Raw genomic sequence first — 16,000 nt, 5'->3', positions numbered from 1 at the left:
TCTATACAAAACAATACAAAGATATTTCTGACATGGGCGGGCACAATGGTGCAGTGGTTAGCACGGCAAAAGGGTTCCAGATTCCAATCCCAATCTGAGCCCTGTGACTTCCTCCCAAAATCCCATAAACATGCAGGTTAATTGGTTAATTAGGTTAATTGGCAACCCTACATTGCCCCTAGGTGTAAGTGTATGTGTGTGTGGTTGTCTGTCTTTGTGTGTAGGCTCCAGCCCCCCCCCCCCCGCCCCCCCCGGTGACCCTGACAGATGAGCGGTATAGAAAAAGGATGCATGGATGGATATTTTTGACATAATGACATCAAGATCAGAGTGCACATGTATGAACTTGCATGAACAGCAAAGTCCTCCACTTCTGTGTTCTACTTCTTAAGCGCTCACTGTTATGTAACTAATATGGCAGGATTTTCTCCGCCCTCCTTGCTTCCCTCCCTCCTTCTCTTTCTCTCTGTGATCAGGGCTAAGTCTGTTTAAAATAGTAAGAGGTTGTGAAGCTGGAGCTCCCACAGACTCCAGAGACCTGGTACAGAAGCAGACTACTGGGGAGGGCAGGGGAGAAGATAGGGAAGAATGTTATATGTCTGTCCCTCTTTGACAGAACTGAATTCCTCAAGAATGCTGAGTGTTATGTATTTCCTTCGCACTATCTTCCAGGTAAGCCTTCTCGCTTTGAATGCAGTGTGCTGAATGGAGAGTAGCAGATCTTGGTTGTTCTTTGTACAGTGTGACTAAGAGACATGATTCATTTTGCCAAGTGTTCCTCAATGAAATTCTAACTGATGACACTGCTCCAGGATGCCTGTTGGACACCTCCCCAACCCAACCTCAGCTGTTGTTGTGCACTTGCAGCTTGTTGAAATAATGCTTCCACATGGTGGAGGTGGAGAGGGCACGTCAAATGAACATGAGGGTATTATCAGCTTTTCTTTCCTGGGAGGCTTTGTCTGACAGCAGTGTGAGTGCCTTCAGCTGCTAGAGCATCTGCCACTTCCGATCTGCTGCACACTGTAGTCTTACAGGAAAACTACATCAACATTACCTTTACAGTACATTTAATCAAGCACACTACAAAAGTACAATTGTGAGGCATTTGCACTTTATTTGACTGTTTGTTCTATCTTCTACTTTACTACACACATATTTCAGACAGAAATAGGGTACTTTATATGAACTCCATTTATTTGACAGAGCAGTAACTGGTAACTAAATTAAGATTGAACACTGTGACGGTGATGGATGTACTGATCTCAAAACAGTGGGACACAGCAGCTTGTAATGCTGCATAAAGCTATCAAATGACATCAGATCTAAAATAATACACATGCTTCCGTTTTGTTATATATATTAAAGAAAATTGGGATGTGATGTGGAAGGTATGCTAATGCCTGTGCTGTGGCATTGTCTAACTTTAATGCATTTTTGATATATATATCAAATCTTATCTAGTGGTGTATCAGCCCTCTAAGGCTTGGATGATGGGCTCAATCGATTTAGTGAGGTCCTGTTTGGGAAATGGTCTGTATAGCTCATCATAGGTCTGTAATCATGTGGAGTTTTGTTTTGTTTTGCTGAATTGATTAATTCTCCTTATTATATCACAATGTGATGTCATGGGATGGCAGATAGGTAGCTCACCACCTTGAAGAACATTTCATGTGTTATTTCAGGCATTTTAAGCTTTTCACATGGCGTGTAATAACATTTCTTATGTTTTGGATGCAGGAAAATTGGAGAATGACATAAAGGAAGAAGCAATACATTGACATGTGCCAGGCAGGGAGGGCCTGCATTGTTCATATGATTATACATTTTGGCTGCATCTTTACCGATGGGCAGATGAGGAATTTTACATCAAGTGGACCCTCTTGGCTTTGTGGACATAAAAGTTTTATGTGAGTTTACAGGAAGATGTTATCAACATGCATTACATAGGAGCAACTTTTTTTTTGTGATTGATGATGGATGATAACTTCATCCCTCACGTATGTTAGTTTAGTATTGTGTGTTTAATTGACTACTGTCCACAGTTAACTAACTAGTCAGTGAAGGTATTCAGTGTATGCTGCGGTTTGTTAGTAGTTTAAACCCCAGTAGTACCTGTACTCATGCTAGGGACTAAAATTCAGGATACCTCGGCCTCTGCTGCTTTAACCAATTGTATTTTAATCTATTGTATTTGTATTTTAATCTATTGTATTTGTATTTTAATCTATTGTGTCTATTATCTATTGTGAGACTTAATGGAACAGCAGTACTACATCAAATGAGCATCCAGTATAAGTAGTAAAGGTAATTACATATTCTGGAGCATAAAACACATAAAGTGCATAAATTCACTTCAAAGAGACAAAGGTTTCTTGAAGCCAGTAACATTCATTTCAGCTGTGGTCTCAGTTAAATTTTCTGTTGATAATTTATTACAGGAAATCAAGGCACCATTGGTGCACATACAGAAAGGCCTAAAACTAAACCCACATTTACACTGTTATCAAATTCCACTGTAGAGGAGGCAGACCTCAACAGACCGTAATGCTTGCATCTTTATGACTATGTCACATGGTGCAGCGGTTGTTTTGTGATTTGCATTGGATTTATTTGTTTTTCAACTTATTTTTGAAGATACTGTTTAGCTGGCGGTTGCTACAGTGTAATAATGTGGCAAAATTTTAAGGTGGCTTTTATTATAGTGAAGTCCATCAATTAAATCTATCAAACTGAACTTCCTGCTGAGAAAGTAAAGAGACAAAACTGGCCTCATTAGACTCCTGTGGTGAGTTCCCACAGTTTCAATATTTAGGTGGCATCTCTGCATTACCAGTCACTTTGTGTTTAGTTTTTGGTTGTGAGAGTAGGTCATGAGGGCATGACTCTCTCAGGCCAATGAACAGCTCGTTTGTCATTGTGAGTGATTTTCTTGCAGGACATACTGATCACACAATAGTTATTAAATCTTTTTGTCATTGTCAGTGTCTGGGGGAGCATAACAAAACCATCTGTGGTTCACACCATCCCTGTTGTGAACACAGACTGATTAAAAATTTTAAGAGGCTCCACTGTGTCTGACAACTTCTGGCAGACTTTATCCCCTTTCAGGCAGGCACCCTTTATGTTAAGCTGAGGTCATTTTAATAAGCTGCATGAGCACACTGGCCACTTTTACATTAAACACTTATGATGGTAGTTGTACTAGGACAGACTTCTGCACATTTCTGAATGCTGTCAGATTGTGATGTGATGCGATGCTGTCACTATCCCTGCAAGCTACAATAAAGATTTTAACAGCTATCTAATATACTGATAAAAACATGATGTTTTTATTATCTTTGTAAATATACACTCAGCTTCCACTCAGGTTTCTACCTAGCTTGAAGATACATACTGTGTTGACATGAAGAGCAACCTACAGCCACGGAATCTACAGTTCCATGTGTTTTGGGCACTGAGCTAACACATTCCATGTACCGTAACTTCCTGTCTACACTATGCGGCACTAGAGAACACCTGGTGATTATTGGTTATTAGAATATCAAGTCTAGACCACACCATGCAGATTTCTTGTAAATCAAATGATGATTTGTCACACACAGCTTCATTCTTCTTTCCTGTAGATGATAGAACTGTAACTGAATATTGGTATGTAGATTTCCTCAGACAGATTAGACCATGTAGACTTTCATCTTTCATGAAATCTAATTAATTCTCTAGTAGTATTTGATTAAAGTACAGTACCTGGAAAAGGGAAAACAACAGTTTTTGTTACACTGATCATTTTTAAGAAGTATGTAGAATGACAGTCTATGTAAGAATTTGTGTTTTGTGTGCATTTGAATCAGTAGGTCTGTGTTCCGATCTGTAGGATAAGTTCGCTTTGAATGTCTAAACACACATTATTTGTATGTTGTTTTTTTTGTTGCCACCACTGGCAGGCGCTAAACTCGACAATTTTCAAATCGTACCGATAACGGCTTTAATAAATTAGTGCAAGCCTGTTAGCTCTCTTTTCAGACACCTAATCTCCTGGTACAGCCAGGGCTCATTCAAAGTAGTTGCTCTCTGGGATCATATAACCCAGACTGCTGGAGAGCTGACCTGGGTCAGTAAAGGGCCAAACAAACATACACTAAGGCCATATGATGTGGAAAACAGAATGAAGGGGAAAGAGCATAATTGATGCCATTTCTTCTATCATTATTGTTTTCTATTTTAAAAAAAGACTGCTCTGATTTACAGCAGGCTATGGACACTTAACAAATCAAATGTGCTCAGACAAACTCAGTGGTACATATTGACCTTTTCACTTAATAATATTGACTGACATCTGTTCTACTTGCAAATCATGGAAAAGCTTTATTGTTTGTTATATATGAAAAAAAAGAAAAAATGTGGACCAGTTAGATATGCCAAGAGTGCCGATCAGGCTTCTTCAAGTCAAGTCAAGTCAAGTCAACTTTATTTGTATAGCCCATTTTTACAAGCAGTTTGTCTCAAAGGGCTTAACATAACATCAGCAACATCCTCTGCCCTTCGACCCTCACATCGACTAAGGAAAAACTCCCAGAAAAACCTTTAACAGGAAAAAATGGAAGACACCTCAGGGTGAGCAACAGAGGAGGGATCCCTCACCCAGGACGGGCAGACGTGCAATGGATGTTGTACAGGCAGGAAAGCAGTTAACAACATGAGAAATGACATTACTAAAAAGACAAGTAAAACAAAATCTCAGCTGTTTAGTTTCACTTTTTGCTACTACCTCAATATGATTTTAACATTTCACAAGTTATAAGAAAATTATAGTAATGAAAATTATAATGAACTGCTGTAACATTCATGTATTCTTTTTTTTTATGTGATGTTGAGAATCACTATCCTATCAGTTCGATTTTGGCCCGTAGGGAGAACCACCCCGCCGATAGTCGGTACATAGAGGAATGACAGGCAGATGTCAACAATACACATTGCGTTGGTCATAGAGCCGGCTACAGTTCAACTTGAAGATCTGGATGGAGAGATACCTGCAGAAAGATACAGAGAGAGAGAGAGAGAGAGAGGGAGGGAGAGACACAAGACTACGAGGAGCACTGGACACACAGTTAGTGACATAAAATAATGAACTGCATGTTAATCTGACGAGGGGAGAGGATAGAAGAGGAAAAGGAGGAGGGGAAACTGCTTGGTGGATCATGTTTGTGTCCCCCGGCAGCGTAGGCCTATAGCAGCTTAGCTATGATAGAGATTTAAAGATTAACAGTTAGTCAGACCTATTCTACCTGTGGCTATATATCATGAGGTGAGTGAAACTATGCCTACCAGCCCTACACACTTTATTTGGTGCTAACTATATGCTTTACTAAACAGAAAGGTTTTAAGTTTAGTCTTAAAAGTGGAGGTGGTGTCTGCCTGTCGAACCCAGATTGGCAACTGGTTCCAATACGAAAACTAACCTTGCAACAACAAGCGCATGCAGCAGCAGTACACAAATCTTCCCATTACTATTAGCGAAAAGGGGGGACATAGTGGTCCCTAGTTCCACAGTATCTGCTTGATCTGCTGGGGGACTTCAGTGCTCATATGGGCAATGACGGTGTGGCCTGGCCTTGCCTGAGTGGTGTTCATTTACTGGACTTCTGTGCTGGTCACAGATTGTCTACAACTAGCACCATGTTAGAACATATGGATGTCTACAAGTGTGCACCCCAGGGTCACAGGTTGATGAATGCCCTACCAGCAGATCTGGGGCTGTATCTTTTTGACCCTCGGGTAAAGGAAGGAGCAGAGCTGTGAGATGATCACCACCTGGTGGTGAGTTGGATCTGGTGGTGGGGAGGATGCTGTGAGTCACAGTGTTTTTGTTCGTCTCTGTTGCATCTACCTGTCTTAAAGCACACATGCAGCCATGAGTCTCTGTTCGTCATTGGCAGAACCACATTCACAGAGTTCTGCTCTGGAGGCCTACACCATCACCAGCCCTCACTCCTGCTTCTCACCCACAGTGGAGGTGCCACAAGCAGTACGAGAGGAAGCAAATGAGGGGTAAGCATGGAGGTATCCGGGCTAGGCTAGCTGCTAACCCACACAAGCCGGCTATCCCTATCATTGTACTGGCCAACGTACGCTCTTTGGATAACAAGCTGGACTACACCCGATTACTCCACTCAACTCTGAGGACTGTGAGAGAGTGCTGTGTTTTTGTGTTTGTGGAAACATGGCTCAACAACAACGTCCCAGACTCTGCCATTCAGCTAGACCAGCTAACATGCCACCGAGCGGACAGACCTCTCGTCGAGAGAGGTAAGACCAGCGGCGACGTGCTTTGTGTTTATAGCAATGACGCCTGGTGTTGGGACCCTGTTGTGCTCTGCAAATACTGATCACCATTGGTGGAGCTCACAGTTATCAAGGGAATACCAAGTACCAAGGGAATTTACGGCCATATTGCTTGTAGCTGTTTACATCCCTCCCAGCTCCAATAACAGCAAAAGGAGTGAGGTACTGAATGAGCTGTATCAGCACATCAGGGAGCAGCTGACAGCACACCCAGATGCTTTTCTCATCCTGGCTGGGGGTTTCAGCCACATGGACCCAAAGACTGTGTTTCCATAAATACACCAACACATTAACTTACCTTTCATGGGGAAATAACTCACTGGACCATGTTTTTACCAAAGACTGTTTCACCACCACAGACTGGAACATGCTTAAGCAGACTGCCACCTACAACAACACCACGGACCTCCAGGAGTACACAAAGACTGTCACTTCCTACATCACGAGGTGCACTGATGATGTCATGGACACCAAGACCATCATTGTTTGGGCCAGTCAGAAGCCGTGGCTGACAGGGGAGGTCCACAGGCTCCTGAAGGCTTGGAACACTAACAGAGCTGAGGATAAGTTGGGCCTGAAGACAGCGAGGGCCAACCTGTCCCCCAGAGAGGCCAAGAGGCAGTACTGCAGGAAGATAACCCATCACTCCAGCAGCAGCAGAGACACTTGGAGTCTGTGGTGGGGGATATAGACCATTACGGACTACAAGCCCACACGGCAGACCTGCGAGAACTCAACGAACTGAACGACTTCTTTATGCAGCTTATCAGGTCCTGACCCCTTCCAGTTAGCAGATTGGTCCAGCTGCTTGAACGATGATGCGATGATGCCATCTCCACTGCCCTCCAGTCAGTCCTCACACGTCTGGACTCAAAGGACTCATTTGTTAAAATGCTGTTCACAGACAGTTCATTCACAAACTGGACCAGCTGGGGTTCAACACCTCGCTGTGCAACTGGCTGCTGGACTTCCTGACGGGGAAACCACAGGTCGGCAGCAACACGACTAGCACCATCACTCTGAACACAGGAGCTCCCCAAGGATGTGTGCTGAGCCTTCTCCTGCTGACTCACGACTGCACACCAACACACAACTCCAACCTCTTCATCAAGTTTGCAGATAACATAACTCATCAGCAATGGAGATGAGACAAACTATACAAGTGAGGTGAGCCTCTTCTGGACCAGCAACCTCATCGCTGGCCAAGAAAGCACAACAGCGTCTCTACTTCCTCCGCAAACTTGAGAAGAGCCAGAGCCCTGGCCCCCATCATGTGCACCTTCTACAGAGGCACCATTGAGAGCATCCTAACCAACTGCACTGTGTGGTATAGTGCCTGCATCGTGTCTTGCCACAAGACCCTCCAGTGCATATAGAGAGCAGCTGAGAAGATTGCTGGTATCTCTCTCACAGCACCCGCCTCACCCACAAAGCTCTCTGTATTGCGGATGAACCCACCCACCCATTACACAGCTTCTTCAGTCTGCTGCCATCAGGCAGGAGACTGCAAAGTCTCTGAGCCAGGACCAGCAGACTCAAGGACAACTTCATCCAAAAGGCTGTCAGGAAGCTCATCTCCCTCCCTGCTCTGTCCCTTCTCCCTCTTCTGTCCCCTGTACACTCTGAACTCTGGACTCTGACACTATCCCAGTCCTCCCTTGAACTACTGACCCAGGTCAGCCCCAGAAACCTTTCATTCCCCCCCCCACACACACACATCATTGAACTCAGGAGCTGTACCAGCCACTTTATACAGCATTGGACTTTTCTCTCCGCGCTGCATGTCACTTTAGCCTGTTATGTGCCTTAAGTTTTCTATTTATATTTATTGACTTTTATCTTACTTAGATTACTTTGCATCCCATTAGCTTTTTTTTATATTTTGTATGTTTACATTTTTTTTTAAGTGTTCTACTACTGTACTGTGGGTCTTCAAGTAACGCAGTTTCAATGTTTCAAGTCTGTATTTGACTTGACTTTGACTAAACAAACAGTGAGGGTTTGCTGGTAACGTCTGACTGAGGACACTGTCAGGATGATCTTCAACTCCCACTTAGGGCAGAGCTTCGACTGCATCCCAGGGGTGGTGGGGGACATGGAGTCCAAGTGGGCCATGTTCTACACCATCATTCCTCAGGTGGCAGTCCGGAGCTACGGTCGGAAGGTCACCAGTGGTAGTCACGCCAGCAGTTCCTGAGCCTGCTGGTGGACACCAGAGGTAAAGGGTGCCATCAAGCTCAAGAACGAGTCCTATAGGTCATCACTGGTTTGTGGAACTCCAGAGGCAGCTGATACTACCGACTGGCCAAACAATATGCAGCTCGGCCAACAGCTGAAAAACTCAGATGTGGGAGGAGTTCGGTGAGGCCATGGAGCAACACTTTTGGTCTGCTCTGAAGAAATTCTGGCAAACAGTCTGATGATCCAGGAAGGGGAAGCAGTGGGGAGCTGCTGACATCGTCCAAGGGCATAGTTGGGTTGTTAAAGAAATACTTCGAGGATCACCTTAATCCCACCAGTACGTATTCCATGGAGGACACAGAGTTCTCGGGGGGTGGGGGTAGGCCCTCCCATCGCTGGGGGTGGAAGTTGTTGAGGCAATGAAACAACTTCACAGTGTGTCCAACCAGTCTATATGTGTTTTGTGGATATGAAAAAGGCTTATGTTTGTGTCTCTCAGAGTATCCTGTTGGGGGCTGTATTAAGTCAGACCCACTCTAAGTTAAGGTTGGACACCACCAATGCCATGGCTGCCATTTCTCTCCCTTTCTGTACATAATCTTTATGGACATAATTTTTAGGTGGTGGGCGGAAAGTGACTACTGTACTGTGGTGTTATAATGGGTATTGCACTTGGAGGTAAGGTCATGAGCTGTGGTGTGGTGCACAGGTAGCAGCAGATTTGGTTATTGTTGATTATTTATTGTTGATTGTTATTATTATTGAAGGTAATCATCAATAGTCATAAAATTATTAACAAGTACTGTTAAGCATGGAGCACCACTCTGTTGCCAGGGACCAGTAACCCAACTGGAAAGGCAGTCTTGATCTGGTGTTCACTGAGAAGTAAAGTGAACAGTGAAGGGTTGAGTCCCAGCACCAGCTATCAGAATCCAGCAGTAGTCACACCAACATGTATATAGTCACAAACATCAACCAACTTAACTATAACAGAATTTACTAATAAAAGCAAAATTAATTTACAGTCAACACTACTGCTCATCAATAAAGGCTGTTATAAGCTATTAATAAACAACAAGCAACTGTCAATGCTGCAAAACAAACAAACAGATGACACATATAAACAACAAGCAAAGGCAAGTGTTATAGGCATTCAGTAATAATGGACTTGGTGGTCATACAACAAATGCATAGTTAAAACAATACACAGCAACTTTGAGTTGCTCCTCGGTGATTGGAGTGTTTAAGTGGAGTCTGCTCTTGTGGCTTCAGCGTGGTTCTTGGCTGGAGGCTGGCGGGGCCATTGTGCACTCTTCTGGCGGCTATGACATGCAACGTCTGCCAGAAGATAATTTTGTGCATTGGTGGGTGCACGACCAACATGAGGAAACATTTCTACTCATGGGATAGAAATAACCGAGTGCCCCGTCTTCAACGTCCTGCGCCGGCCGTCCTCCTCCTCCTCGGCTGCCTCCTCCCCTGCCTCCGCTTCCGACCCCCAGGCGGGCACCGCATTGAGTTCACTACAGTCCCAATCCGGAAAGTAAAGAAATGCGTATTTTTATGCCATTATTGAAGCAGCTAACAAGTTAGCCCACGTATATTTTCATAATAAGGATGGCTTACAGCCATACCACCCTGAACACGCCCGATCTGGTCCGATCTCGGAAGCTAAGCATGGTCGGGCCTGGTTAGTACTTGGATGGGAGACCGCCTGGGAATACCAGGTGCCGTAAGCTTTGGGGCAGTTGTGGATCAGCGGTTAGGGTGTCGGACCCGTAACCGGTGGATCGCTGGTTCGAGTCCCCGTACCGGTGTCCATGGCTGAGGTACCCTTGAGCAAGGTACCTAACCCCCACTGCTCCCCGGGCGCTGCACACGGTCGCCCACTGCCCCGGGTTTGCTGTGTGTGTGTGCACGTCACTTGGGTGGGTTAAATGCAGAGCACAAATTTCGTTGGAGTGAGTTCCCTCCAATGACAAAATATGTCACTTTCACTTTCATCATAGTTTATTGTAATTTCATTATTTTGAAAAGAAAGTAAACCCACAATTACTCCACTGGTTAGATATTGATGAAAAGAATAATAGGGATCAATTAATTTAGCTACTTTCTTGTATGTATTCACACTTTGGTTGCCACCATGTGAGAAGTGTGTGTTCTGTTCCGCTCATGAATAATTGAGTGGCTGATGTAAATGGAGACAGCTGCTGTAACTATAGACCACCATTAAGTCAAGTCTTTTTTGTTTTTTCTGTTTTTCCTTCTCTAGTTTTTAGATATTACTTAAGTCACCTGAACTGATTGCTACATTACATATGCTACAAAAACTGGGTTTAATTTTGTAAACTTGCATATGTAAAATTATTTTATTTATAACAATGCACAGTGTTAGTAGTATACACCCTGGACCTGGACCTCACTCTCGCTGATCTGTGTGAGTGGGTGTCCTGTAAACTATCATTTATGCTCTGTCATAATCACTGTTTCATTTAAGATTCCATGTGCTAGAGCACAAGGCCAAAACAGCAAAAAATTATTTCTAATAGTAATAATCTAGTTTCTCTAGTTTCTGACTGTCCTCTATTTGGGTCATTATTGTGACCTTAAGGCAGTTGTTGCTTTTGAAATGGATGTGCATGGAAGAATGTCTTTTAGGGCCAAAGGGTGTCATGTGATCTGCGGTTCTGCCTCCATGCCAAAGTCACCTAACAGCTTTGTGCTGTCCCTTGGGTCTTGGCAAAGACGTTTCTGTTTGCCTTGCATTTCTATTTCAGATTATCTTCTTAGCATAGCAGAATGATTTTGATCGAGAATGAAATATGAGTGGAGCTTATGGTACACTAAGGAAAAACATTCAACTCCAGCCACTACCCCCCCCCTCCACTCCTCCTTTACTCCAAGTAGCCTTCACAATGGAGATCAGATTGCTACTCCTCTCCTACTGAGATGCCAGACAGTAGGCGACAGTCTTAGGGGTGACCTCAGAGAGAGGATGGGCAATGATTTGGATGAGGGTATGGTGAACAGTGGCAGATTGAGGTGAGACAGACAGAAAGGAAAGCAAGAAGCAAAGAGTAGTTCTTGGTTTGCTATCACCTGCTACAACCACTGCTAAAGGTAAGTTCTGAGTGTGTGGCTCAATTTACAACTTTGCAGAATATCACCACGAATAGTTGATGTTGCCCTGATGTCGGTCACTTGCTGTTGTGTTGGTTACCCAAAGAAAACATCAGAGTTTGCAGTGTTTAACTGTATGTGAATGGGTGCAATTAAAGTCCGGTAGAGCTCCGGGTGTGGTGAGGTGAAGGTTCAGGTACGGCTAGTACAACACGATGAGGCATATTGTGTCGTGGAGGAAAGAAATACGAGCTTTGTTCCCATGTGTGGGTATGTGTGTCCATTTAAACTGTGTGTGTATGCAGGTGTGACGTGTGTATACGTGAACTTATATATAAACGAGCTTATGACACCACTGGTCATGTGAATGCCTCCACAGAGGTTAAATACCTGGGTCTCCACACCAGCTAGTTGGACTAGTCCCAGCCTAGTCAAGCGAGCATGAACTGATGAAGCCTCTTGGATGAGAGGTGAAACGTCTTCAAAGACAAATAACTAAGTCCAGTTGCATTCGATTGAATTTCCTTGAGATAACCATGACCTGGATGAATGAGAATATTCACAGGCTATACGTGAACTTAGTGGATTCCTGTTGGCACAATAGCTAGCTGTCCCCAGTGTGGCTTCAGCACCCACGGCCACATTCCCTCCATGCTGAGTGTGGGTGGTGTCTCCAGGCTCTGTGGAGAGTTAGGATCCCAAGGCAACAGTTGGTTCTGAGAACAGAGAGACGAAGAGGACAAAGACAAGGGGGTGAAAGATGAAAACCTATGTTAAAGACTCATCTAAAGACAGGTATCCTGTGTGTATTTGTGTTATATATCGCAGGTTGTTTCTGAGAGGAGTTAAACCAGTCTGCATGTTTTGTCCCATGTGAATTGTGTGAATAATGGCATGTCTGTAGAGGAAGGGGAAACTGTGTTGAAGTTCTCCCTCACCACTTTGTGTCATACAGTGTGGATGTGAAATGCTCAGTCTACCATGTATGATCTGTTTTTTTTAATATGGTCATTAAATGTTTTGAAATGGCCCCTTTTGGAATCATGATTCCAATGTGATCCAACATCTTACTACGACTGCCTTTGCTCCTGGCAGACAGCAGCCATATTTCACACTGCTGCTTGAGGTCTTCATCAGTTAAATGTAAATATAACTCTTACAATTTGTTAGGATAGTTCCATAGATGCTAAATTGGTATACTTGGTTATTTTTATAAACCTACATGCTATTACTTATTTATTGTGTGTATGTGTAGTGTGTGTGAGGTCACACATAGTTCATCTTCAGTGGAAGTACTACTCAATGTTTGGCTGGTTTCTGTTATCACAGTTCAGTTGACATGCTCCACAGAAGTGCTGGGTGGATAACATTGGGTCCATGAATACAATAATGTATTTCCACAGTAATTGATGAATGGCCAATTTAGCTTGCAGCAATCTGTGATCAGCCCCAAAAATCCTGATAGAGACCCCAGTGAATCAATGCAGTAAAAAATGAATGAAAAAAAAAATACATCTGCACATGGGATCAGAAAATTGAACAAAATAACAGAATCTGATTTTTGGTGCAAGGAGACCCATTCTCAATGAGTCAGTGGCAGTATGAAGTCAACAAAGGGGAGAGAGATAATCTATTACTCTGCTGAATTGTCCAGTTTTCTCGACAACCACATTAAAAAGCCTTGTAGACTAGAAGTTCATACTGAGGGCATCTAAGCCCAGAACATTTTGCTTTTAAATCATGTAGTTTTTCTATACTTTTGATACTTTTCATCCTATCTTTTGGTGTACAGATCACGTTTTCCACCCTGGCATTTTTTTTTCCAGCCAGCAGCTGAAGGCGGACTTGATGATAATGAAGCACCTCTGTGTAAAATCCAGTCCAGGGTGAACCCCGCCTCTCGCCCGTAGTCAGCTGGGATAGGCTCCAGCCCCCCCGTGACCCTGTCAGATAAGTGGCATAGAAAATGGATGGATGATGCTTTCAGTGTCTCAGTAAGAAAATGTTAGGAACTAAGGAAAATCACTAGTTTTCAAGCGGACTGTTTTTTCTGAGACACTTGATTTATTTTCCAACTCAGGGAGTTGTTGTTTCTGTACAGTGTGAGTCAGGTGGGAGCTCAGTCACTCAGTCAGAAGTATGGGAATAATAACACATGCAAGCGTGGATAACTGTGGTGAAGAGCCAGAGTGTTGTGCCTTAAACAGCCCCTCCATTATCTGCTGGAAAGGGAGCTCTCTGTTAAGCCTTTAAGCTTCTTTAAAACACTAAACTCTAATTAATTATCAGAAAATAACACCAGGCATGCTGTGAAAGGAGCATGTCTGAATTAACAAATGACTGGAGTTTTTTGTTTGGTTCCGGCTCCTCCTGCTGAGGGGAGTCGTGGTTGGATGGGCGGGAGGGGTCAAAGAGTGGTCATCAGCGATGACGATCATCGATGGAAAACATAACATTTGTCTGCCACATATCCAGATGAATTTGGTCTTAAATAGACTTTGCTAATGTCATACTGCAGTTGTCTGTAAACATTTTTAATCAATATAAGTCACTGTTCCTTGTTGTGTTCAGGAACACCCTTAATGCTACATTAGCCCAAAAAGCAGTGGGATTGCTTTTCTGTCATTTTGCCAGGATGAAACATTCCATGCGGTCCCATAGTTGTCAAAAGCGTCGCTGACGCAGAGGGCTGAACTCCGATGCGGAATCTCAAAAGGAGTGGTCCAAAAATAATATTCTTTTACTTATAACAAAAAAAGCTCAAAACAGACACACTTACTGTGGCAGAGGAGCTACAAAAACTGTGGCCAAAAAATTCCTGACTTGGTGAAACAAGAAATTCATGGCATGAAGACTGAATACGAATGTGACAAGGAGTGACTGGGAAGACAAGGACTAAATAGACAAGACAACGAGACACAGGTGACACACATAAGGGGAGGAGAAAGCAATCAAGATAAACCAAAGTAAAGTTACATGAAACAGGGACACACAGGGGAAGTGACGCTTTCAAAATAAAACAGGACGTGACAAAAACCTTGAACATAACACATGGAAACACAAGACACACATGGAACATGACACAAAAAAGCCAAAAGACGGAAACCCAGGGCGTGACAATAGTTAATATCACTCATTAAAATCTAAAAAGTGATGCAGGTGCTAAGTCAGTCTTCAGTCTGATAGCAGTATTTAGTTTACCCTTGACTGTAAAAACAGAAAACACGGTTTTATAGTTCAACATTCCATTCGTGGTGGTGATGCTGCATTCTTCAGTCAAAGTGAAGGAAACTCCACACTGACTGAGGAAGTAGATCTTGGAGATAGCTTTAAATGTCTTTTGTTTGTTTGTTTTGTTTTTGATTTTTTTTCTTAAGAAGGTGGCCCACAGCTTTACAATCTCAGTTCTTTACTAAGCCCCTACCTTTCATGTTTTGCATCATTAAAATCCTGCAGGATTTACATTCGAATGTAGCATGGATTTGAGTAATGCCTTTTTCTCTTCTCGTATTTCACGTATGGTTTGTGGTAGAGGTAAAAGATGTGAGATGTGATTAAGTGCCACACGAAACATTATGATCAAGAACTGCAGTGCAGACAAACAATACAGTTTGCTTGTTATCATACAACCCATGGAGCTATTTGCTTCCTGGAGTGAGCTTGCATGACGGTTGTTTGTCCTTCAGTTCAGTTGTCATGCACCTTGTGCTGCAGCTCTTTATTTATAGCAGGGGTTCTTAATGTCTTTGCTTGTTACTGAGACGCGGAGATCACCGTGTTCTCGCTGTTTTGAGGTTGGATTAAGACGTAAGGAACAGAAGGAACACATGTTTAACAGGCAGTGAAAGTGGAAGATCTGCTTTTTTCCTGTGTATACAGTTATCTTCCTGCAGGGCTTTATGTAAATAAATTAATTTAAGACTCTTAGCAAGCATGATTGATGGTCATGGAAGCTAAACCCAGAGACAAAGGAAGCTGAGTTCAAAGGGAAGCTACACAGTTGAAGACTCTGCAAGTGTGTGTGAATGAGCTGTGTAGTTATGTCTATGAGCATTTGTGCGAGGGACGCCATGGGAGCAGTGCTTAGCTGGTTTGCTGTTCACCTGTGTGCTCTGATGCTGGATACAGCTGAGGCATTAAAACGCTGGAGAGTAAGTATTTTTTTTTTTTTTAGGATTTGATGAAAGGATTGTGCAGTGTGGATGTATTTGTCTGTGTGTGCACATTGTAAGAAAGAGAGCAACCTGTTGCTTGAGATCATAAAGTTGCACGAAGCAGCAACACCATGGAGAGCATTTGTGAAGTTTCTGTCTAGAACTGGTGGTAGATTCTAGAACTTTTCTACAGTTTTGTTTGA

General features: G+C 43.2%; 1 protein-coding gene, 1 long non-coding RNA gene and 1 other non-coding gene across 4 annotated transcripts in view; 2 read left to right on the top strand and 1 right to left on the bottom strand.

Annotated features, from left to right (window-relative positions):
- The window catches only part of arhgef4 (Rho guanine nucleotide exchange factor (GEF) 4), a 120,118-nt gene that overhangs the window by 40,591 nt on the left and 63,527 nt on the right, over nucleotides 1–16,000 (top strand). The gene's annotated exons all lie outside the window — the stretch shown is intronic.
- Nucleotides 10,144–10,262, top strand: LOC124050020. The gene has a single exon (XR_006841529.1). It is a non-coding gene; the product is annotated as a 5S ribosomal RNA (ribosomal RNA).
- On the bottom strand, nucleotides 13,389–14,518 carry LOC124049258. The gene is made up of 2 exons (XR_006841380.1): nucleotides 14,423–14,518; nucleotides 13,389–13,586 (listed from the first exon to the last, which is right to left on the bottom strand). It is a non-coding gene; the product is annotated as an uncharacterized LOC124049258 (long non-coding RNA).

This window comes from Scatophagus argus, chromosome 18 (genome assembly GCF_020382885.2).
Source record: "Scatophagus argus isolate fScaArg1 chromosome 18, fScaArg1.pri, whole genome shotgun sequence".
NCBI lineage: Eukaryota > Metazoa > Chordata > Actinopteri > Scatophagidae > Scatophagus > Scatophagus argus.
Note: the sequence above shows the minus strand (reverse complement) of the source record. Positions and strands in the feature narration are given on the sequence as shown.